Below are 24,688 nucleotides of genomic sequence, written 5' to 3'. Positions count from 1 at the left end.
GACAACACTCGTTCCCTTCCCAGAGTCCTGCCTACAGTGACTAGAGACCCGTCCTAAAACTGTTATTTAGGGAATTTCAAGGCAGCATGAATGGAGCATTCAAAATGGGAAAGCAAGGCCTGTGCCATCAGGCCCCGTTTCCAGCGAACACGCGGCCTACCTCCTTGTGATTTCTTCCAAGTAAATATACACTCTAGCTACACACTGGTCCCTTCCCTGAATAACGTTTTCTTGGCACGGAGTTCGCCGTGTAGCAAACGGCCTCTCCCAAGGAACGCTCTAGGTAAGCTATCGGGGCTTAGCTTCTTCTAAAACCCTGCAGTGTAAGAGGAAGAACTGTGCTTTGGTTACAGCCGGAACGCAAGCTGACTTTCTCCTGTAAGTATGGGGTCTTAAGGTAAGACTCTGTAGAAGGAGTGCGAAGCAGTTTTGGTTTCTCAGTACCGCTCAGCCTAGGACAATGAGGCAGATTTGAATGACATGTAGGATGTAAGAGAACAGATTTCCTGCAGCTGTTGGAGTGCTGAGGAAACCTAGGTCTCCCAAGGAAGAGTGCAGTGTGTTGCCCTACACTCAGCATACACAGAGTGACTTGGAAAGGTTTCCGGGCCTGGATGTTTCTTTGCAGCCTAGTGGAGCCTGCTGGAACTCGGTGTTCTTGCAGGGAATAGGGTGCCCACGCCAGGTCCTGGTGACCTGAAAGCTTACTAACGTTAAAAGAAAGCAGACCTAAAGTAGGCCTCACGGACTCTGCTCCATGCTTCCTAGTGGAGCCTGCTGGTACTAGGTGTTCTTGCAAGGAATAGGGGGCCCACGCGAGGTCCTCGGTGTCCTGAAAGCTTCCTAACCTTAAAAGAAAACAGACCTAAAGCTAATGCTTCAAGGACTCTGCTCCAAGCTTCCGCTTCGGCAGGCTATTCAAGGCTTTACCTTGAGGAAAGGACTCACGTCAAGTTTCCTTTTAGCTCTAGAGCGTCTCAGGTGGAGCTCCTACCCAGGCTATGAAAGCACCCTGTTGATATAGAGCACACTCGTTCCCTTCCCAGAGCCCTGCCTACAGTGACTAGAGACCAGTCCTAAAACTGTTATTTAGGGAATTTCAAGGTAGCATGAATGGAGCATTCAAAATGGGAAAGAAAGGCCTGTGCCATCAGTCCCCGTTTCCAGCGAACAAGCGGCCTACCTCCTTGTGATTTCTTCCAAGTAAATATACACTCTAGCTACACACTGGTCCCTTCCTTGAATAACGTTTTCTTGGCACGGAGTTCGCCGTGTAGCAAACGGCCTCTCCCAAGGAACGCTCTAGGTAAGCTATCGGGGCTTAGCTTCTTCTAAAACCCTGCAGTGTAAGAGAAAGAACTGTGCTTTGGTTACAGCCGGAACACAAGCCGACTTTCTCCAGTAAGTTTGGGGTCTTAAGGTATGACTCTGTAGAAGGAATGCGAAGCAGTTTTGGTTTCTCAGTGCCGCTCAGCCTAGGGCAATGAGGCAGATTTGCATGAAACGTAGGAGAAAGAGAACAGACTTCCTGGAGCTGTTGGAGTGCTGAGGAAACCTAGGTCTCCCAAGGAAGAGTGCAGTGTGTTGCCCTACATTCAGCATACACAGAGTGACTCGGAACGGTTTCCGGGCCTGGATGTTTCTTAGCAGCCTAGGGGAGCCTGCCGGTACTCGGTGTTCTTGCAGGGAATAGGGTGCCCTCGCGAGGTCCTGGTGACCTGAAAGCTTACTAACGCTAAAAGAAAGCAGACCTAAAGTTAGGCCTCACGGACTCTGCTCCAAGCTTCCTAGTGGAGCCTGCTGGTACTAGGTGTTCTTGCAAGGAATAGGGGGCCCACGCGAGGTCCTCGGTGTCCTGAAAGCTTCCTAACCTTAAAAGAAAACAGCTCTAAAGCTAATGCTTCAAGGACTCTGCTCCAAGCTTCCGCTTCGGCAGGCTATTCAGGGCTTTACCTTGAGGAAAGGACTCACGTCAAGTTTCCTTTTAGATCTAGAGCGTCTCAGGAGGAGCTCCCACCCAGGCTATGAAAGCACCCTGTTGATATAGAGAACACTCGTTCCCTTCCCAGAGCCCTGCCTACAGTGACTAGAGACCCGTCCTAAAACTGTTATTTAGGGAATTTCAAGGCAGCATGAATGGAGCATTCAAAATGGGAAAGCAAGGCCTGTGCCATCAGTCCCCGTTTCCAGCGAACACGTGGCCTACCTCCTTGTGATTTCTTCCAAGTAAATATACACTCTAGCTACACACTGGTCCCTTCCTTGAATAACGTTTTCGTGGCACGGACTTCGCAAAGTAGCAAACGGCCTCTCCCAAGGAACGGTCTAGGTAAGCTATCGCGGCTTTGCTTCTTGTAAAACCCTGCAGTGTTAGAGGAAAACTGTGCTTTGTTTACAGCTGGAACGCAAGATGACTTTCTCCAGTAAGTATGGGGTCTTAAGGTAAGACTCTGTAGAAGGAGTGCGAAGCAGTTTTGCTTTCTCAGTGCCGCTCAGCCTAGGGCAATGAGGCAGATTTGCATGAAACGTAGGAGAAAGAGAACAGACTTCCTGGAGCTGTTGGAGTGCTGAGGAAACCTAGGTCTCCCAAGGAAGAGTGCAGTGTGTTGCCCTACACTCAGCATACACAGAGTGACTCGGAACGGTTTCCGGGCCTGGATGTTTCTTAGCAGCCCAGGGGAGCCTGCCGGTACTCCGTGTTCTTGCAGGGAATACGTGCCTTCGCGAGGTCCTGGTGACCTGAAAGCTTACTAACGTTAAAAGAAAGCAGACCTAAAGTTAGGCCTCACGGACTCTGCTCCAAGCTTCCTAGTGGAGCCTGCTGGTACTAGGTGTTCTTGCAGGGAATAGGGTGCCCACGCCAGATCCTGGTGACCTGAAAGCTTACTAACGTTAAAAGAAAGCAGACCTAAAGTAGGCCTCAAGAACTCTGCTCCAAGCTTCCGATTCGGCAGGCTATTCAAGGCTTTACCTTGAGGAAAGGACTCACGTCAAGTTTCCTTTTAGCTCTAGAGCGTTTCAGGTGGAGCTCCTACCCAGGCTATGAAAGCACCCTGTAGATATAGAGAACACTCGTTCCCTTCCCAGAGCCCTGCCTACAGTGACTAGAGACCCGTCCTAAAACTGTTATTTAGGGAATTTCAAGGCAGCATGAATGGAGCATTCAAAATGGGAAAGCAAGGCCTGTGCCATCAGTCCCCGTTTCCAGCGAACACGTGGCCTACCTCCTTGTGATTTCTTCCAAGTAAATATACACTCTAGCTACACACTGGTCCCTTCCTTGAATAACGTTTTCGTGGCACGGACTTCGCCGAGTAGCAAACGGCCTCTCCCAAGGAACGGTCTAGGTAAGCTATCGCGGCTTTGCTTCTTGTAAAACCCTGCAGTGTTAGAGGAAAACTGTGCTTTGTTTACAGCTGGAACGCAAGATGACTTTCTCCAGTAAGTATGGGGTCTTAAGGTATGACTCTGTAGAAGGAGTGCGAAGCAGTTTTGCTTTCTCAGTGCCGGTCAGCCTAGGGCAATGAGGCCGATTTGCATGATATGTAGGATGTAAGAGAACACATTTCCTGGAGCTGTTGGAGTGCTGAGGATACCTAGGTCTACCAAGGAAAAGTGCAGTGTGTTGCCCTACATTCAGCATACACAGAGTGACTGGGAAAGGTTTCCGGGCCTGGATGTTTCTTAGCAGCCCAGGGGAGCCTGCCGGTACTCGGTGTTCTTGCAGGGAATACGTGCCTTCGCGAGGTCCTGGTGACCTGAAAGCTTACTAACGCTAAAAGAAAGCAGACCTAAAGTTAGGCCTCACGGACTCTGCTCCAAGCTTCCTAGTGGAGCCTGCTGGTACTAGGTGTTCTTGCAGGGAATAGGGTGCCCACGCCAGGTCCTGGTGACCTGAAAGCTTACTAAGGTTAAAAGAAAGCAGACCTAAAGTTAGGCCTCAAGGACTCTGTTCCAAGCTTCCGCTTCGGCAGGCTATTCAAGGCTTTATCTTGAGGAAAGGATTCACGTCAAGTTTCCTTTTAGATCTAGAGCGTCTCAGGAGGAGCTCCCAACCAGGCTATGAAAGCACCCTGTTGATATAGACAACACTCGTTCCCTTCCCAGAGTCCTGCCTACAGTGACTAGAGACCCGTCCTAAAACTGTTATTTAGGGAATTTCAAGGCAGCATGAATGGAGCATTCAAAATGGGAAAGCAAGGCCTGTGCCATCAGGCCCCGTTTCCAGCGAACACGCGGCCTACCTCCTTGTGATTTCTTCCAAGTAAATATACACTCTAGCTACACACTGGTCCCTTCCCTGAACAACGTTTTCTTGGCACGGAGTTCGCCGTGTAGCAAACGGCCTCTCTCAAGGAACGCTCTAGGTAAGCTATCGGGGCTTTGCTTCTTGTAAAACCCTGCAGTGTAAGAGGAAGAACTGTGCATTGTTTACAGCAGGAACGCAAGATGACTTTCTCCAGTAAGTATGGGGTCTTAAGGTATGACTCCGTAGAAGGAGTGCGAAGCAGTTTTGGTTTCTCAGTGCCGCTCAGCCTAGGGCAATGAGGCAGATTTGCATGACATGTAGGATGTAAGAGAACAGATTTCCTGGAGCTGTTGGAGTGCTGAGGAAACCTAGGTCTCCCAAGGAAGAGTGCAGTGTGTTGCCCTACACTCAGCATACAGAGAGTGACTGGGAAAGGTTTCCGGGCCTGGATGTTTCTTTGCAGCCTAGTGGAGCCTGCTGGAACTCGGTGTTCTTGCAGGGAATAGGGTGCCCACGCCAGGTCCTGGTGACCTGAAAGCTTACTAACGTTAAAAGAAAGCAGACCTAAAGTAGGCCTCACGGACTCTGCTCCATGCTTCCTAGTGGAGCCTGCTGGTACTAGGTGTTCTTGCAAGGAATAGGGGGCCCACGCGAGGTCCTCGGTGTCCTGAAAGCTTCCTAACCTTAAAAGAAAACAGACCTAAAGCTAATGCTTCAAGGACTCTGCTCCAAGCTTCCGCTTCGGCAGGCTATTCAAGGCTTTACCTTGAGGAAAGGACTCACGTCAAGTTTCCTTTTAGCTCTAGAGCGTCTCAGGTGGAGCTCCTACCCAGGCTATGAAAGCACCCTGTTGATATAGAGCACACTCGTTCCCTTCCCAGAGCCCTGCCTACAGTGACTAGAGACCAGTCCTAAAACTGTTATTTAGGGAATTTCAAGGCAGCATGAATGGAGCATTCAAAATGGGAAAGAAAGGCCTGTGCCATCAGTCCCCGTTTCCAGCGAACAAGCGGCCTACCTCCTTGTGATTTCTTCCAAGTAAATATACACTCTAGCTACACACTGGTCCCTTCCTTGAATAACGTTTTCTTGGCACGGAGTTCGCCGTGTAGCAAACGGCCTCTCTCAAGGAACGCTCTAGGTAAGCTCTCGGGGCTTAGCTTCTTCTAAAACCCTGCAGTGTAAGAGGAAAAACTGTGGTTTGGTTACAGCCGGAACGCAAGCTGACTTTTCCTGTAAGTATGGGGTCTTAAGGTTTGACTCTGTAGAACGAGTGCGAAGCAGTTTTGGTTTCTCAGTGCCGCTCAGCCTAGGGCAATGAGGCAGATTTGCATGACACCTAGGAGGTAAGAGAACAGATTTCCTGGAGCTGTTGGAGTGTTGAGGAAACCTAGGTCTCCCAAGGAAGAGTGCAGTGTGTTGCCCTACACTCAGCATACACAGAGTGACTGGGAAAGTTTTCCGGGCCTGGATGTTTCTTAGCAGTCTAGTGGAGGCTGCTGGCACTAGGTGTTCTTGCAAGGAAAAGGGTACCCACGCGAGGTCCTCGGTGTCCTGAAAGCTTACTAACCTTAAAAGAAAACAGCTCTAAAGCTAATGCTTCAAGGACTCTGCTCCAAGCTTCCGCTTCGGCAGGCTATTCAGGGCTTTACCTTGAGGAAAGGACTCACGTCAAGTTTCCTTTTAGATCTAGAGCGTCTCAGGAGGAGCTCCCACCCAGGCTATGAAAGCACCCTGTTGATATAGAGAACACTCGTTCCCTTCCCAGAGCCCTGCCTACAGTGACTAGAGACCCGTCCTAAAACTGTTATTTAGGGAATTTCAAGGCAGCATGAATGGAGCATTCAAAATGGGAAAGCAAGGCCTGTGCCATCAGTCCCCGTTTCCAGCGAACACGTGGCCTACCTCCTTGTGATTTCTTCCAAGTAAATATACACTCTAGCTACACACTGGTCCCTTCCTTGAATAACGTTTTCGTGGCACGGACTTCGCCGAGTAGCAAACGGCCTCTCCAAAGGAACGCTCTAGGTAAGCTATCGGGGCTTAGCTTCTTGTAAAACCCTGCAGTGTTAGAGGAAAACTGTGCTTTGTTTACAGCTGGAACGCAAGATGACTTTCTCCAGTAAGTATGGGGTCTTAAGGTATGACTCTGTAGAAGGAGTGCGAAGCAGTTTTGCTTTCTAAGTGCCGCTCAGCCTAGAGCAATGAGGCAGATTTGCATGATATGTAGGATGTAAGAAAACAGATTTCCTGGAGCTGTTGGAGTGCTGAGGATACCTAGGTCTACCAAGGAAAAGTGCAGTGTGTTGCCCTACATTCAGCATACACAGAGTGACTGGGAAAGGTTTCCGGGCCTGGATGTTTCTTAGCAGCCCAGGGGAGCCTGCCGGTACTCGGTGTTCTTGCAGGGAATACGTGCCTTCGCGAGGTCCTGGTGACCTGAAAGCTTACTAACGTTAAAAGAAAGCAGACCTAAAGTTAGGCCTCACGGACTCTGTTCCAAGCTTCCTAGTGGAGCCTGCTGGTACTAGGTGTTCTTGCAGGGAATAGGGTGCCCACGCCAGGTCCTGGTGACCTGAAAGCTTACTAACGTTAAAAGAAAGCAGACCTAAAGTTAGGCCTCACGGACTCTGCTCCAAGCTTCCTAGTGGAGCCTGCTGGTACTAGGTGTTCTTGCAGGGAATAGGGTGCCCACGCCAGGTCCTGGTGACCTGAAAGCTTACTAACGTTAAAAGAAAGCAGACCTAAAGTTAGGCCTCAAGGACTCTGCTCCAAGCTTCCGCTTCGGCAGGCTATTCAAGGCTTTATCTGGAGGAAAGGATTCACGTCAAGTTTCCTTTTAGATCTAGAGCGTCTCAGGAGGAGCTCCCACCCAGGCTATGAAAGCACCCTGTTGATATAGAGAACACTCGTTCCCTTCCCAGAGCCCTGCCTACAGTGACTAGAGACCCGTCCTAAAACTGTTATTTAGGGAATTTCAAGGCAGCATGAATGGAGCATTCAAAATGGGAAAGCAAGGCCTGTGCCATCAGGCCCCGTTTCCAGCGAACACGCGGCCTACCTCCTTGTGATTTCTTCCAAGTAAATAAACACTCTAGCTACACACTGGTCCCTTCCCTGAACAACGTTTTCTTGGCACGGAGTTCGCCGTGTAGCAAACGGCCTCTCTCAAGGAACGCTCTAGGTAAGCTATCGGGGCTTTGCTTCTTGTAAAACCCTGCAGTGTAAGAGGAAGAACTGTGCATTGTTTACAGCAGGAACGCAAGATGACTTTCTCCAGTAAGTATGGGGTCTTAAGGTATGACTCCGTAGAAGGAGTGCGAAGCAGTTTTGGTTTCTCAGTGCCGCTCAGCCTAGGGCAATGAGGCAGATTTGCATGACATGTAGGATGTAAGAGAACAGATTTCCTGGAGCTGTTGGAGTGCTGAGGAAACCTAGGTCTCCCAAGGAAGAGTGCAGTGTGTTGCCCTACACTCAGCATACAGAGAGTGACTGGGAAAGGTTTCCGGGCCTGGATGTTTCTTTGCAGCCTAGTGGAGCCTGCTGGAACTCGGTGTTCTTGCAGGGAATAGGGTGCCCACGCCAGGTCCTGGTGACCTGAAAGCTTACTAACGTTAAAAGAAAGCAGACCTAAAGTAGGCCTCACGGACTCTGCTCCATGCTTCCTAGTGGAGCCTGCTGGTACTAGGTGTTCTTGCAAGGAATAGGGGGCCCACGCGAGGTCCTCGGTGTCCTGAAAGCTTCCTAACCTTAAAAGAAAACAGACCTAAAGCTAATGCTTCAAGGACTCTGCTCCAAGCTTCCGCTTCGGCAGGCTATTCAAGGCTTTACCTTGAGGAAAGGACTCACGTCAAGTTTCCTTTTAGCTCTAGAGCGTCTCAGGTGGAGCTCCTACCCAGGCTATGAAAGCACCCTGTTGATATAGAGCACACTCGTTCCCTTCCCAGAGCCCTGCCTACAGTGACTAGAGACCAGTCCTAAAACTGTTATTTAGGGAATTTCAAGGCAGCATGAATGGAGCATTCAAAATGGGAAAGAAAGGCCTGTGCCATCAGTCCCCGTTTCCAGCGAACAAGCGGCCTACCTCCTTGTGATTTCTTCCAAGTAAATATACACTCTAGCTACACACTGGTCCCTTCCTTGAATAACGTTTTCTTGGCACGGAGTTCGCCGTGTAGCAAACGGCCTCTCCCAAGGAACGCTCTAGGTAAGCTATCGGGGCTTAGCTTCTTCTAAAACCCTGCAGTGTAAGAGAAAGAACTGTGCTTTGGTTACAGCCGGAACACAAGCCGACTTTCTCCAGTAAGTTTGGGGTCTTAAGGTATGACTCTGTAGAAGGAATGCGAAGCAGTTTTGGTTTCTCAGTGCCGCTCAGCCTAGGGCAATGAGGCAGATTTGCATGAAACGTAGGAGAAAGAGAACAGACTTCCTGGAGCTGTTGGAGTGCTGAGGAAACCTAGGTCTCCCAAGGAAGAGTGCAGTGTGTTGCCCTACACTCAGCATACACAGAGTGACTCGGAACGGTTTCCGGGCCTGGATGTTTCGTAGCAGCCTAGGGGAGCCTGCCGGTACTCCGTGTTCTTGCAGGGAATAGGGTGCCCTCGCGAGGTCCTGGTGACCTGAAAGCTTACTAACGCTAAAAGAAAGCAGACCTAAAGTTAGGCCTCACGGACTCTGCTCCAAGCTTCCTAGTGGAGCCTGCTGGTACTAGGTGTTCTTGCAAGGAATAGGGGGCCCACGCGAGGTCCTCGGTGTCCTGAAAGCTTCCTAACCTTAAAAGAAAACAGCTCTAAAGCTAATGCTTCAAGGACTCTGCTCCAAGCTTCCGCTTCGGCAGGCTATTCAGGGCTTTACCTTGAGGAAAGGACTCACGTCAAGTTTCCTTTTAGATCTAGAGCGTCTCAGGAGGAGCTCCCACCCAGGCTATGAAAGCACCCTGTTGATATAGAGAACACTCGTTCCCTTCCCAGAGCCCTGCCTACACTGACTAGAGACCCGTCCTAAAACTGTTATTTAGGGAATTTCAAGGCAGCATGAATGGAGCATTCAAAATGGGAAAGCAAGGCCTGTGCCATCAGTCCCCGTTTCCAGCGAACACGTGGCCTACCTCCTTGTGATTTCTTCCAAGTAAATATACACTCTAGCTACACACTGGTCCCTTCCTTGAATAACGTTTTCGTGGCACGGACTTCGCAAAGTAGCAAACGGCCTCTCCCAAGGAACGGTCTAGGTAAGCTATCGCGGCTTTCCTTCTTGTAAAACCCTGCAGGGTTAGAGGAAAACTGTGCTTTCTTTACAGCTGGAACGCAAGATGACTTTCTCCAGTAAGTATGGGGTCTTAAGGTAAGACTCTGTAGAAGGAGTGCGAAGCAGTTTTGCTTTCTCAGTGCCGCTCAGCCTAGGGCAATGAGGCAGATTTGCATGAAACGTAGGAGAAAGAGAACAGACTTCCTGGAGCTGTTGGAGTGCTGAGGAAACCTAGGTCTCCCAAGGAAGAGTGCAGTGTGTTGCCCTACACTCAGCATACACAGAGTGACTCGGAACGGTTTCCGGGCCTGGATGTTTCTTAGCAGCCCAGGGGAGCCTGCCGGTACTCCGTGTTCTTGCAGGGAATACGTGCCTTCGCGAGGTCCTGGTGACCTGAAAGCTTACTAACGTTAAAAGAAAGCAGACCTAAAGTAGGCCTCAAGAACTCTGCTCCAAGCTTCCGATTCGGCAGGCTATTCAAGGCTTTACCTTGAGGAAAGGACTCACGTCAAGTTTCCTTTTAGCTCTAGAGCGTTTCAGGTGGAGCTCCTACCCAGGCTATGAAAGCACCCTGTAGATATAGAGAACACTCGTTCCCTTCCCAGAGCCCTGCCTACAGTGACTAGAGACCCGTCCTAAAACTGTTATTTAGGGAATTTCAAGGCAGCATGAATGGAGCATTCAAAATGGGAAAGCAAGGCCTGTGCCATCAGTCCCCGTTTCCAGCGAACACGTGGCCTACCTCCTTGTGATTTCTTCCAAGTAAATATACACTCTAGCTACACACTGGTCCCTTCCTTGAATAACGTTTTCGTGGCACGGACTTCGCCGAGTAGCAAACGGCCTCTCCCAAGGAACGGTCTAGGTAAGCTATCGCGGCTTTGCTTCTTGTAAAACCCTGCAGTGTTAGAGGAAAACTGTGCTTTGTTTACAGCTGGAACGCAAGATGACTTTCTCCAGTAAGTATGGGGTCTTAAGGTATGACTCTGTAGAAGGAGTGCGAAGCAGTTTTGCTTTCTCAGTGCCGGTCAGCCTAGGGCAATGAGGCCGATTTGCATGATATGTAGGATGTAAGAGAACAGATTTCCTGGAGCTGTTGGAGTGCTGAGGATACCTAGGTCTACCAAGGAAAAGTGCAGTGTGTTGCCCTACATTCAGCATACACAGAGTGACTGGGAAAGGTTTCCGGGCCTGGATGTTTCTTAGCAGCCCAGGGGAGCCTGCCGGTACTCGGTGTTCTTGCAGGGAATACGTGCCTTCGCGAGGTCCTGGTGACCTGAAAGCTTACTAACGCTAAAAGAAAGCAGACCTAAAGTTAGGCCTCACGGACTCTGCTCCAAGCTTCCTAGTGGAGCCTGCTGGTACTAGGTGTTCTTGCAGGGAATAGGGTGCCCACGCCAGGTCCTGGTGACCTGAAAGCTTACTAAGGTTAAAAGAAAGCAGACCTAAAGTTAGGCCTCAAGGACTCTGTTCCAAGCTTCCGCTTCGGCAGGCTATTCAAGGCTTTATCTTGAGGAAAGGATTCACGTCAAGTTTCCTTTTAGATCTAGAGCGTCTCAGGAGGAGCTCCCAACCAGGCTATGAAAGCACCCTGTTGATATAGACAACACTCGTTCCCTTCCCAGAGTCCTGCCTACAGTGACTAGAGACCCGTCCTAAAACTGTTATTTAGGGAATTTCAAGGCAGCATGAATGGAGCATTCAAAATGGGAAAGCAAGGCCTGTGCCATCAGGCCCCGTTTCCAGCGAACACGCGGCCTACCTCCTTGTGATTTCTTCCAAGTAAATATACACTCTAGCTACACACTGGTCCCTTCCCTGAATAACGTTTTCTTGGCACGGAGTTCGCCGTGTAGCAAACGGCCTCTCCCAAGGAACGCTCTAGGTAAGCTATCGGGGCTTAGCTTCTTCTAAAACCCTGCAGTGTAAGAGGAAGAACTGTGCTTTGGTTACAGCCGGAACGCAAGCTGACTTTCTCCTGTAAGTATGGGGTCTTAAGGTAAGACTCTGTAGAAGGAGTGCGAAGCAGTTTTGGTTTCTCAGTACCGCTCAGCCTAGGACAATGAGGCAGATTTGAATGACATGTAGGATGTAAGAGAACAGATTTCCTGCAGCTGTTGGAGTGCTGAGGAAACCTAGGTCTCCCAAGGAAGAGTGCAGTGTGTTGCCCTACACTCAGCATACACAGAGTGACTTGGAAAGGTTTCCGGGCCTGGATGTTTCTTTGCAGCCTAGTGGAGCCTGCTGGAACTCGGTGTTCTTGCAGGGAATAGGGTGCCCACGCCAGGTCCTGGTGACCTGAAAGCTTACTAACGTTAAAAGAAAGCAGACCTAAAGTAGGCCTCACGGACTCTGCTCCATGCTTCCTAGTGGAGCCTGCTGGTACTAGGTGTTCTTGCAAGGAATAGGGGGCCCACGCGAGGTCCTCGGTGTCCTGAAAGCTTCCTAACCTTAAAAGAAAACAGACCTAAAGCTAATGCTTCAAGGACTCTGCTCCAAGCTTCCGCTTCGGCAGGCTATTCAAGGCTTTACCTTGAGGAAAGGACTCACGTCAAGTTTCCTTTTAGCTCTAGAGCGTCTCAGGTGGAGCTCCTACCCAGGCTATGAAAGCACCCTGTTGATATAGAGCACACTCGTTCCCTTCCCAGAGCCCTGCCTACAGTGACTAGAGACCAGTCCTAAAACTGTTATTTAGGGAATTTCAAGGTAGCATGAATGGAGCATTCAAAATGGGAAAGAAAGGCCTGTGCCATCAGTCCCCGTTTCCAGCGAACAAGCGGCCTACCTCCTTGTGATTTCTTCCAAGTAAATATACACTCTAGCTACACACTGGTCCCTTCCTTGAATAACGTTTTCTTGGCACGGAGTTCGCCGTGTAGCAAACGGCCTCTCCCAAGGAACGCTCTAGGTAAGCTATCGGGGCTTAGCTTCTTCTAAAACCCTGCAGTGTAAGAGAAAGAACTGTGCTTTGGTTACAGCCGGAACACAAGCCGACTTTCTCCAGTAAGTTTGGGGTCTTAAGGTATGACTCTGTAGAAGGAATGCGAAGCAGTTTTGGTTTCTCAGTGCCGCTCAGCCTAGGGCAATGAGGCAGATTTGCATGAAACGTAGGAGAAAGAGAACAGACTTCCTGGAGCTGTTGGAGTGCTGAGGAAACCTAGGTCTCCCAAGGAAGAGTGCAGTGTGTTGCCCTACATTCAGCATACACAGAGTGACTCGGAACGGTTTCCGGGCCTGGATGTTTCTTAGCAGCCTAGGGGAGCCTGCCGGTACTCGGTGTTCTTGCAGGGAATAGGGTGCCCTCGCGAGGTCCTGGTGACCTGAAAGCTTACTAACGCTAAAAGAAAGCAGACCTAAAGTTAGGCCTCACGGACTCTGCTCCAAGCTTCCTAGTGGAGCCTGCTGGTACTAGGTGTTCTTGCAAGGAATAGGGGGCCCACGCGAGGTCCTCGGTGTCCTGAAAGCTTCCTAACCTTAAAAGAAAACAGCTCTAAAGCTAATGCTTCAAGGACTCTGCTCCAAGCTTCCGCTTCGGCAGGCTATTCAGGGCTTTACCTTGAGGAAAGGACTCACGTCAAGTTTCCTTTTAGATCTAGAGCGTCTCAGGAGGAGCTCCCACCCAGGCTATGAAAGCACCCTGTTGATATAGAGAACACTCGTTCCCTTCCCAGAGCCCTGCCTACAGTGACTAGAGACCCGTCCTAAAACTGTTATTTAGGGAATTTCAAGGCAGCATGAATGGAGCATTCAAAATGGGAAAGCAAGGCCTGTGCCATCAGTCCCCGTTTCCAGCGAACACGTGGCCTACCTCCTTGTGATTTCTTCCAAGTAAATATACACTCTAGCTACACACTGGTCCCTTCCTTGAATAACGTTTTCGTGGCACGGACTTCGCAAAGTAGCAAACGGCCTCTCCCAAGGAACGGTCTAGGTAAGCTATCGCGGCTTTGCTTCTTGTAAAACCCTGCAGTGTTAGAGGAAAACTGTGCTTTGTTTACAGCTGGAACGCAAGATGACTTTCTCCAGTAAGTATGGGGTCTTAAGGTAAGACTCTGTAGAAGGAGTGCGAAGCAGTTTTGCTTTCTCAGTGCCGCTCAGCCTAGGGCAATGAGGCAGATTTGCATGAAACGTAGGAGAAAGAGAACAGACTTCCTGGAGCTGTTGGAGTGCTGAGGAAACCTAGGTCTCCCAAGGAAGAGTGCAGTGTGTTGCCCTACACTCAGCATACACAGAGTGACTCGGAACGGTTTCCGGGCCTGGATGTTTCTTAGCAGCCCAGGGGAGCCTGCCGGTACTCCGTGTTCTTGCAGGGAATACGTGCCTTCGCGAGGTCCTGGTGACCTGAAAGCTTACTAACGTTAAAAGAAAGCAGACCTAAAGTTAGGCCTCACGGACTCTGCTCCAAGCTTCCTAGTGGAGCCTGCTGGTACTAGGTGTTCTTGCAGGGAATAGGGTGCCCACGCCAGATCCTGGTGACCTGAAAGCTTACTAACGTTAAAAGAAAGCAGACCTAAAGTAGGCCTCAAGAACTCTGCTCCAAGCTTCCGATTCGGCAGGCTATTCAAGGCTTTACCTTGAGGAAAGGACTCACGTCAAGTTTCCTTTTAGCTCTAGAGCGTTTCAGGTGGAGCTCCTACCCAGGCTATGAAAGCACCCTGTAGATATAGAGAACACTCGTTCCCTTCCCAGAGCCCTGCCTACAGTGACTAGAGACCCGTCCTAAAACTGTTATTTAGGGAATTTCAAGGCAGCATGAATGGAGCATTCAAAATGGGAAAGCAAGGCCTGTGCCATCAGTCCCCGTTTCCAGCGAACACGTGGCCTACCTCCTTGTGATTTCTTCCAAGTAAATATACACTCTAGCTACACACTGGTCCCTTCCTTGAATAACGTTTTCGTGGCACGGACTTCGCCGAGTAGCAAACGGCCTCTCCCAAGGAACGGTCTAGGTAAGCTATCGCGGCTTTGCTTCTTGTAAAACCCTGCAGTGTTAGAGGAAAACTGTGCTTTGTTTACAGCTGGAACGCAAGATGACTTTCTCCAGTAAGTATGGGGTCTTAAGGTATGACTCTGTAGAAGGAGTGCGAAGCAGTTTTGCTTTCTCAGTGCCGGTCAGCCTAGGGCAATGAGGCCGATTTGCATGATATGTAGGATGTAAGAGAACACATTTCCTGGAGCTGTTGGAGTGCTGAGGATACCTAGGTCTACCAAGGAAAAGTGCAGTGTGTTGCCCTACATTCAGCATACACAGAGTGACTGGGAAAGGTTTCCGGGCCTGGATGTTTCTTAGCAGCCCAGGGGAGCCTGCCGGTACTCGGTGTTCTTGCAGGGAATACGTGCCTTCGCGAGGTCCTGGTGACCTGAAAGCTTACTAACGCTAAAAGAAAGCAGACCTAAAGTTAGGCCTCACGGACTCTGCTCCAAGCTTCCTAGTGGAGCCTGCTGGTACTAGGTGTTCTTGCAGGGAATAGGGTGCCCACGCCAGGTCCTGGTGACCTGAAAGCTTACTAAGGTTAAAAGAAAGCAGACCTAAAGTTAGGCCTCAAGGACTCTGTTCCAAGCTTCCGCTTCGGCAGGCTATTCAAGGCTTTATCTTGAGGAAAGGATTCACGTCAAGTTTCCTTTTAGATCTAGAGCGTCTCAGGAGGAGCTCCCAACCAGGCTATGAAAGCACCCTGTTGATATAGACAACACTCGTTCCCTTCCCAGAGTCCTGCCTACAGTGACTAGAGACCCGTCCTAAAACTGTTATTTAGGGAATTTCAAGGCAGCATGAATGGAGCATTCAAAATGGGAAAGCAAGGCCTGTGCCATCAGGCCCCGTTTCCAGCGAACACGCGGCCTACCTCCTTGTGATTTCTTCCAAGTAAATATACACTCTAGCTACACACTGGTCCCTTCCCTGAACAACGTTTTCTTGGCACGGAGTTCGCCGTGTAGCAAACGGCCTCTCTCAAGGAACGCTCTAGGTAAGCTATCGGGGCTTTGCTTCTTGTAAAACCCTGCAGTGTAAGAGGAAGAACTGTGCATTGTTTACAGCAGGAACGCAAGATGACTTTCTCCAGTAAGTATGGGGTCTTAAGGTATGACTCCGTAGAAGGAGTGCGAAGCAGTTTTGGTTTCTCAGTGCCGCTCAGCCTAGGGCAATGAGGCAGATTTGCATGACATGTAGGATGTAAGAGAACAGATTTCCTGGAGCTGTTGGAGTGCTGAGGAAACCTAGGTCTCCCAAGGAAGAGTGCAGTGTGTTGCCCTACACTCAGCATACAGAGAGTGACTGGGAAAGGTTTCCGGGCCTGGATGTTTCTTTGCAGCCTAGTGGAGCCTGCTGGAACTCGGTGTTCTTGCAGGGAATAGGGTGCCCACGCCAGGTCCTGGTGACCTGAAAGCTTACTAACGTTAAAAGAAAGCAGACCTAAAGTAGGCCTCACGGACTCTGCTCCATGCTTCCTAGTGGAGCCTGCTGGTACTAGGTGTTCTTGCAAGGAATAGGGGGCCCACGCGAGGTCCTCGGTGTCCTGAAAGCTTCCTAACCTTAAAAGAAAACAGACCTAAAGCTAATGCTTCAAGGACTCTGCTCCAAGCTTCCGCTTCGGCAGGCTATTCAAGGCTTTACCTTGAGGAAAGGACTCACGTCAAGTTTCCTTTTAGCTCTAGAGCGTCTCAGGTGGAGCTCCTACCCAGGCTATGAAAGCACCCTGTTGATATAGAGCACACTCGTTCCCTTCCCAGAGCCCTGCCTACAGTGACTAGAGACCAGTCCTAAAACTGTTATTTAGGGAATTTCAAGGCAGCATGAATGGAGCATTCAAAATGGGAAAGAAAGGCCTGTGCCATCAGTCCCCGTTTCCAGCGAACAAGCGGCCTACCTCCTTGTGATTTCTTCCAAGTAAATATACACTCTAGCTACACACTGGTCCCTTCCTTGAATAACGTTTTCTTGGCACGGAGTTCGCCGTGTAGCAAACGGCCTCTCTCAAGGAACGCTCTAGGTAAGCTCTCGGGGCTTAGCTTCTTCTAAAACCCTGCAGTGTAAGAGGAAAAACTGTGGTTTGGTTACAGCCGGAACGCAAGCTGACTTTTCCTGTAAGTATGGGGTCTTAAGGTTTGACTCTGTAGAACGAGTGCGAAGCAGTTTTGGTTTCTCAGTGCCGCTCAGCCTAGGGCAATGAGGCAGATTTGCATGACACCTAGGAGGTAAGAGAACAGATTTCCTGGAGCTGTTGGAGTGTTGAGGAAACCTAGGTCTCCCAAGGAAGAGTGCAGTGTGTTGCCCTACACTCAGCATACACAGAGTGACTGGGAAAGTTTTCCGGGCCTGGATGTTTCTTAGCAGTCTAGTGGAGGCTGCTGGCACTAGGTGTTCTTGCAAGGAAAAGGGTACCCACGCGAGGTCCTCGGTGTCCTGAAAGCTTACTAACCTTAAAAGAAAACAGCTCTAAAGCTAATGCTTCAAGGACTCTGCTCCAAGCTTCCGCTTCGGCAGGCTATTCAGGGCTTTACCTTGAGGAAAGGACTCACGTCAAGTTTCCTTTTAGATCTAGAGCGTCTCAGGAGGAGCTCCCACCCAGGCTATGAAAGCACCCTGTTGATATAGAGAACACTCGTTCCCTTCCCAGAGCCCTGCCTACAGTGACTAGAGACCCGTCCTAAAACTGTTATTTAGGGAATTTCAAGGCAGCATGAATGGAGCATTCAAAATGGGAAAGCAAGGCCTGTGCCATCAGTCCCCGTTTCCAGCGAACACGTGGCCTACCTCCTTGTGATTTCTTCCAAGTAAATATACACTCTAGCTACACACTGGTCCCTTCCTTGAATAACGTTTTCGTGGCACGGACTTCGCCGAGTAGCAAACGGCCTCTCCAAAGGAACGCTCTAGGTAAGCTATCGGGGCTTAGCTTCTTGTAAAACCCTGCAGTGTTAGAGGAAAACTGTGCTTTGTTTACAGCTGGAACGCAAGATGACTTTCTCCAGTAAGTATGGGGTCTTAAGGTATGACTCTGTAGAAGGAGTGCGAAGCAGTTTTGCTTTCTAAGTGCCGCTCAGCCTAGAGCAATGAGGCAGATTTGCATGATATGTAGGATGTAAGAAAACAGATTTCCTGGAGCTGTTGGAGTGCTGAGGATACCTAGGTCTACCAAGGAAAAGTGCAGTGTGTTGCCCTACATTCAGCATACACAGAGTGACTGGGAAAGGTTTCCGGGCCTGGATGTTTCTTAGCAGCCCAGGGGAGCCTGCCGGTACTCGGTGTTCTTGCAGGGAATACGTGCCTTCGCGAGGTCCTGGTGACCTGAAAGCTTACTAACGTTAAAAGAAAGCAGACCTAAAGTTAGGCCTCACGGACTCTGTTCCAAGCTTCCTAGTGGAGCCTGCTGGTACTAGGTGTTCTTGCAGGGAATAGGGTGCCCACGCCAGGTCCTGGTGACCTGAAAGCTTACTAACGTTAAAAGAAAGCAGACCTAAAGTTAGGCCTCACGGACTCTGCTCCAAGCTTCCTAGTGGAGCCTGCTGGTACTAGGTGTTCTTGCAGGGAATAGGGTGCCCACGCCAGGTCCTGGTGACCTGAAAGCTTACTAACGTTAAAAGAAAGCAGACCTAAAGTTAGGCCTCAAGGACTCTGCTCCAAGCTTCCGCTTCGGCAGGCTATTCAAGGCTTTATCTGGAGGAAAGGATTCACGTCAAGTTTCCTTTTAGATCTAGAGCGTCTCAGGAGGAGCTCCCACCCAGGCTATGAAAGCACCCTGTTGATATAGAGAACACTCGTTCCCTTCCCAGAGCCCTGCCTACAGTGACTAGAGACCCGTCCTAAAACTGTTATTTAGGGAATTTCAAGGCAGCATGAATGGAGCATTCAAAATGGGAAAGCAAGGCCTGTGCCATCAGGCCCCGTTTCCAGCGAACACGCGGCCTACCTCCTTGTGATTTCTTCCAAGTAAATAAACACTCTAGCTACACACTGGTCCCTTCCCTGAACAACGTTTTCTTGGCACGGAGTTCGCCGTGTAGCAAACGGCCTCTCTCAAGGAACGCTCTAGGTAAGCTATCGGGGCTTTGCTTCTTGTAAAACCCTGCAGTGTAAGAGGAAGAACTGTGCATTGTTTACAGCAGGAACGCAAGATGACTTTCTCCAGTAAGTATGGGGTCTTAAGGTATGACTCCGTAGAAGGAGTGCGAAGCAGTTTTGGTTTCTCAGTGCCGCTCAGCCTAGGGCAATGAGGCAGATTTGCATGACATGTAGGATGTAAGAGAACAGATTTCCTGGAGCTGTTGGAGTGCTGAGGAAACCTAGGTCTCCCAAGGAAGAGTGCAGTGTGTTGCCCTACACTCAGCATACAGAGAGTGACTGGGAAAGGTTTCCGGGCCTGGATGTTTCTTTGCAGCCTAGTGGAGCCTGCTGGAACTCGGTGTTCTTGCAGGGAATAGGGTGCCCACGCCAGGTCCTGGTGACCTGAAAGCTTACTAACGTTAAAAGAAAGCAGACCTAAAGTAGGCCTCACGGACTCTGCTCCATGCTTCCTAGTGGAGCCTGCTGGTACTAGGTGTTCTTGCAAGGAATAGGGGGCCCACGCGAGGTCCTCGGTGTCCTGAAAGCTTCCTAACCTTAAAAGAAAACAGACCTAAAGCTAATGCTTCAAGGACTCTGCTCCAAGCTTCCGCTTCGGCAGGCTATTCAAGGCTTTACCTTGAGGAAAGGACTCACGTCAAGTTTCCTTTTAGCTCTAGAGCGTCTCAGGTGGAGCTCCTACCCAGGCTATGAAAGCACCCTGTTGATATAGAGCACACTCGTTCCCTTCCCAGAGCCCTGCCTACAGTGACTAGAGACCAGTCCTAAAACTGTTATTTAGGGAATTTCAAGGCAGCATGAATGGAGCATTCAAAATGGGAAAGAAAGGCCTGTGCCATCAGTCCCCGTTTCCAGCGAACAAGCGGCCTACCTCCTTGTGATTTCTTCCAAGTAAATATACACTCTAGCTACACACTGGTCCCTTCCTTGAATAACGTTTTCTTGGCACGGAGTTCGCCGTGTAGCAAACGGCCTCTCCCAAGGAACGCTCTAGGTAAGCTATCGGGGCTTAGCTTCTTCTAAAACCCTGCAGTGTAAGAGAAAGAACTGTGCTTTGGTTACAGCCGGAACACAAGCCGACTTTCTCCAGTAAGTTTGGGGTCTTAAGGTATGACTCTGTAGAAGGAATGCGAAGCAGTTTTGGTTTCTCAGTGCCGCTCAGCCTAGGGCAATGAGGCAGATTTGCATGAAACGTAGGAGAAAGAGAACAGACTTCCTGGAGCTGTTGGAGTGCTGAGGAAACCTAGGTCTCCCAAGGAAGAGTGCAGTGTGTTGCCCTACACTCAGCATACACAGAGTGACTCGGAACGGTTTCCGGGCCTGGATGTTTCGTAGCAGCCTAGGGGAGCCTGCCGGTACTCCGTGTTCTTGCAGGGAATAGGGTGCCCTCGCGAGGTCCTGGTGACCTGAAAGCTTACTAACGCTAAAAGAAAGCAGACCTAAAGTTAGGCCTCACGGACTCTGCTCCAAGCTTCCTAGTGGAGCCTGCTGGTACTAGGTGTTCTTGCAAGGAATAGGGGGCCCACGCGAGGTCCTCGGTGTCCTGAAAGCTTCCTAACCTTAAAAGAAAACAGCTCTAAAGCTAATGCTTCAAGGACTCTGCTCCAAGCTTCCGCTTCGGCAGGCTATTCAGGGCTTTACCTTGAGGAAAGGACTCACGTCAAGTTTCCTTTTAGATCTAGAGCGTCTCAGGAGGAGCTCCCACCCAGGCTATGAAAGCACCCTGTTGATATAGAGAACACTCGTTCCCTTCCCAGAGCCCTGCCTACACTGACTAGAGACCCGTCCTAAAACTGTTATTTAGGGAATTTCAAGGCAGCATGAATGGAGCATTCAAAATGGGAAAGCAAGGCCTGTGCCATCAGTCCCCGTTTCCAGCGAACACGTGGCCTACCTCCTTGTGATTTCTTCCAAGTAAATATACACTCTAGCTACACACTGGTCCCTTCCTTGAATAACGTTTTCGTGGCACGGACTTCGCAAAGTAGCAAACGGCCTCTCCCAAGGAACGGTCTAGGTAAGCTATCGCGGCTTTCCTTCTTGTAAAACCCTGCAGGGTTAGAGGAAAACTGTGCTTTCTTTACAGCTGGAACGCAAGATGACTTTCTCCAGTAAGTATGGGGTCTTAAGGTAAGACTCTGTAGAAGGAGTGCGAAGCAGTTTTGCTTTCTCAGTGCCGCTCAGCCTAGGGCAATGAGGCAGATTTGCATGAAACGTAGGAGAAAGAGAACAGACTTCCTGGAGCTGTTGGAGTGCTGAGGAAACCTAGGTCTCCCAAGGAAGAGTGCAGTGTGTTGCCCTACACTCAGCATACACAGAGTGACTCGGAACGGTTTCCGGGCCTGGATGTTTCTTAGCAGCCCAGGGGAGCCTGCCGGTACTCCGTGTTCTTGCAGGGAATACGTGCCTTCGCGAGGTCCTGGTGACCTGAAAGCTTACTAACGTTAAAAGAAAGCAGACCTAAAGTAGGCCTCAAGAACTCTGCTCCAAGCTTCCGATTCGGCAGGCTATTCAAGGCTTTACCTTGAGGAAAGGACTCACGTCAAGTTTCCTTTTAGCTCTAGAGCGTTTCAGGTGGAGCTCCTACCCAGGCTATGAAAGCACCCTGTAGATATAGAGAACACTCGTTCCCTTCCCAGAGCCCTGCCTACAGTGACTAGAGACCCGTCCTAAAACTGTTATTTAGGGAATTTCAAGGCAGCATGAATGGAGCATTCAAAATGGGAAAGCAAGGCCTGTGCCATCAGTCCCCGTTTCCAGCGAACACGTGGCCTACCTCCTTGTGATTTCTTCCAAGTAAATATACACTCTAGCTACACACTGGTCCCTTCCTTGAATAACGTTTTCGTGGCACGGACTTCGCCGAGTAGCAAACGGCCTCTCCCAAGGAACGGTCTAGGTAAGCTATCGCGGCTTTGCTTCTTGTAAAACCCTGCAGTGTTAGAGGAAAACTGTGCTTTGTTTACAGCTGGAACGCAAGATGACTTTCTCCAGTAAGTATGGGGTCTTAAGGTATGACTCTGTAGAAGGAGTGCGAAGCAGTTTTGCTTTCTCAGTGCCGGTCAGCCTAGGGCAATGAGGCCGATTTGCATGATATGTAGGATGTAAGAGAACAGATTTCCTGGAGCTGTTGGAGTGCTGAGGATACCTAGGTCTACCAAGGAAAAGTGCAGTGTGTTGCCCTACATTCAGCATACACAGAGTGACTGGGAAAGGTTTCCGGGCCTGGATGTTTCTTAGCAGCCCAGGGGAGCCTGCCGGTACTCGGTGTTCTTGCAGGGAATACGTGCCTTCGCGAGGTCCTGGTGACCTGAAAGCTTACTAACGCTAAAAGAAAGCAGACCTAAAGTTAGGCCTCACGGACTCTGCTCCAAGCTTCCTAGTGGAGCCTGCTGGTACTAGGTGTTCTTGCAGGGAATAGGGTGCCCACGCCAGGTCCTGGTGACCTGAAAGCTTACTAAGGTTAAAAGAAAGCAGACCTAAAGTTAGGCCTCAAGGACTCTGTTCCAAGCTTCCGCTTCGGCAGGCTATTCAAGGCTTTATCTTGAGGAAAGGATTCACGTCAAGTTTCCTTTTAGATCTAGAGCGTCTCAGGAGGAGCTCCCAACCAGGCTATGAAAGCACCCTGTTGATATAGACAACACTCGTTCCCTTCCCAGAGTCCTGCCTACAGTGACTAGAGACCCGTCCTAAAACTGTTATTTAGGGAATTTCAAGGCAGCATGAATGGAGCATTCAAAATGGGAAAGCAAGGCCTGTGCCATCAGGCCCCGTTTCCAGCGAACACGCGGCCTACCTCCTTGTGATTTCTTCCAAGTAAATATACACTCTAGCTACACACTGGTCCCTTCCCTGAACAACGTTTTCTTGGCACGGAGTTCGCCGTGTAGCAAACGGCCTCTCTCAAGGAACGCTCTAGGTAAGCTATCGGGGCTTTGCTTCTTGTAAAACCCTGCAGTGTAAGAGGAAGAACTGTGCATTGTTTACAGCAGGAACGCAAGATGACTTTCTCCAGTAAGTATGGGGTCTTAAGGTATGACTCCGTAGAAGGAGTGCGAAGCAGTTTTGGTTTCTCAGTGCCGCTCAGCCTAGGGCAATGAGGCAGATTTGCATGACATGTAGGATGTAAGAGAACAGATTTCCTGGAGCTGTTGGAGTGCTGAGGAAACCTAGGTCTCCCAAGGAAGAGTGCAGTGTGTTGCCCTACACTCAGCATACACAGAGTGACTGGGAAAGGTTTCCGGGCCTGGATGTTTCTTTGCAGCCTAGTGGAGCCTGCTGGAACTCGGTGTTCTTGCAGGGAATAGGGTGCCCTCGCGAGGTCCTGGTGACCTGAAAGCTTACTAACGTTAAAAGAAAGCAGACCTAAAGTAGGCCTCAAGAACTCTGCTCCAAGCTTCCGATTCGGCAGGCTATTCAAGGCTTTACCTTGAGGAAAGGACTCACGTCAAGTTTCCTTTTAGCTCTAGAGCGTCTCAGGTGGAGCTCCTACCCAGGCTATGAAAGCACCCTGTTGATATAGACAACACTCGTTCCCTTCCCAGAGCCCTGCCTACAGTGACTAGAGACCCGTCCTAAAACTGTTATTTAGGGAATTTCAAGGCAGCATGAATGGAGCATTCAAAATGGGAAAGCAAGGCCTGTGCCATCAGTCCCCGTTTCCAGCGAACACGTGGCCTACCTCCTTGTGATTTCTTCCAAGTAAATATACACTCTAGCTACACACTGGTCCCTTCCTTGAATAACGTTTTCGTGGCACGGACTTCGCCGAGTAGCAAACGGCCTCTCCAAAGGAACGCTCTAGGTAAGCTATCGGGGCTTTGCTTCTTGTAAAACCCTGCAGTGTTAGAGGAACACGGTGCTTTGTTTACAGCTGGAACGCAAGATGACTTTCTCCAGTAAGTATGGGGTCTTAAGGTATGACTCTGTAGAAGGAGTGCGAAGCAGTTTTGCTTTCTCAGTGCCGCTCAGCCTAGGGCAATGAGGCAGATTTGCATGATATGTAGGATGTAAGAGAACAGATTTCCTGGAGCTGTTGGAGTGCTGAGGATACCTAGGTCTACCAAGGAAAAGTGCAGTTTGTTGCCCTACATTCAGCATACAGGGAGTGACTGGGAAAGGTTTCCGGGCCTGGATGTTTCTTAGCAGCCCAGGGGAGCCTGCCGGTACTCGGTGTTCTTGCAGGGAATATGTGCCTTCGCGAGGTCCTGGTGACCTGAAAGCTTACTAACGTTAAAAGAAAGCAGACCTAAAGTTAGGCCTCACGGACTCTGCTCCAAGCTTCCTAGTGGAGCCTGCTGGTACTAGGTGTTCTTGCAGGGAATAGGGTGCCCACGCCAGGTCCTGGTGACCTGAAAGCTTACTAACGTTAAAAGAAAGCAGACCTAAAGTTAGGCCTCAAGGACTCTGCTCCAAGCTTCCGCTTCGGCAGGCTATTCAAGGCTTTATCTTGAGGAAAGGATTCACGTCAAGTTTCCTTTTAGATCTAGAGCGTCTCAGGAGGAGCTCCCAACCAGGCTATGAAAGCACCCTGTTGATATAGAGAACACTCGTTCCCTTCCCAGAGCCCTGCCTACAGTGACTAGAGACCCGTCCTAAAACTGTTATTTAGGGAATTTCAAGGCAGCATGAATGGAGCATTCAAAATGGGAAAGCAAGGCCTGTGCCATCAGGCCCTGTTTCCAGCGAACACGCGGCCTACCTCCTTGTGATTTCTTCCAAGTAAATATACACTCTAGCTACACACTGGTCCCTTCCCTGAACAACGTTTTCTTGGCACGGAGTTCGCCGTGTAGCAAACGGCCTCTCTCAAGGAACGCTCTAGGTAAGCTATCGGGGCTTTGCTTCTTGTAAAACCCTACAGTGTAAGAGGAAGAACTGTGCATTGTTTACAGCAGGAACGCAAGATGACTTTCTCCAGTAAGTATGGGGTCTTAAGGTATGACTCCGTAGAAGGAGTGCGAAGCAGTTTTGGTTTCTCAGTGCCGCTCAGCCTAGGGCAATGAGGCAGATTTGCATGACATGTAGGATGTAAGAGAACAGATTTCCTGGAGCTGTTGGAGTGCTGAGGAAACCTAGGTCTCCCAAGGAAGAGTGCAGTGTGTTGCCCTACACTCAGCATACACAGA

This window comes from Balaenoptera acutorostrata, chromosome 10, assembly GCF_949987535.1.
Source record: "Balaenoptera acutorostrata chromosome 10, mBalAcu1.1, whole genome shotgun sequence".
NCBI classification, from domain to species: Eukaryota; Metazoa; Chordata; class Mammalia; order Artiodactyla; family Balaenopteridae; genus Balaenoptera; species Balaenoptera acutorostrata.
Note: the sequence above shows the minus strand (reverse complement) of the source record.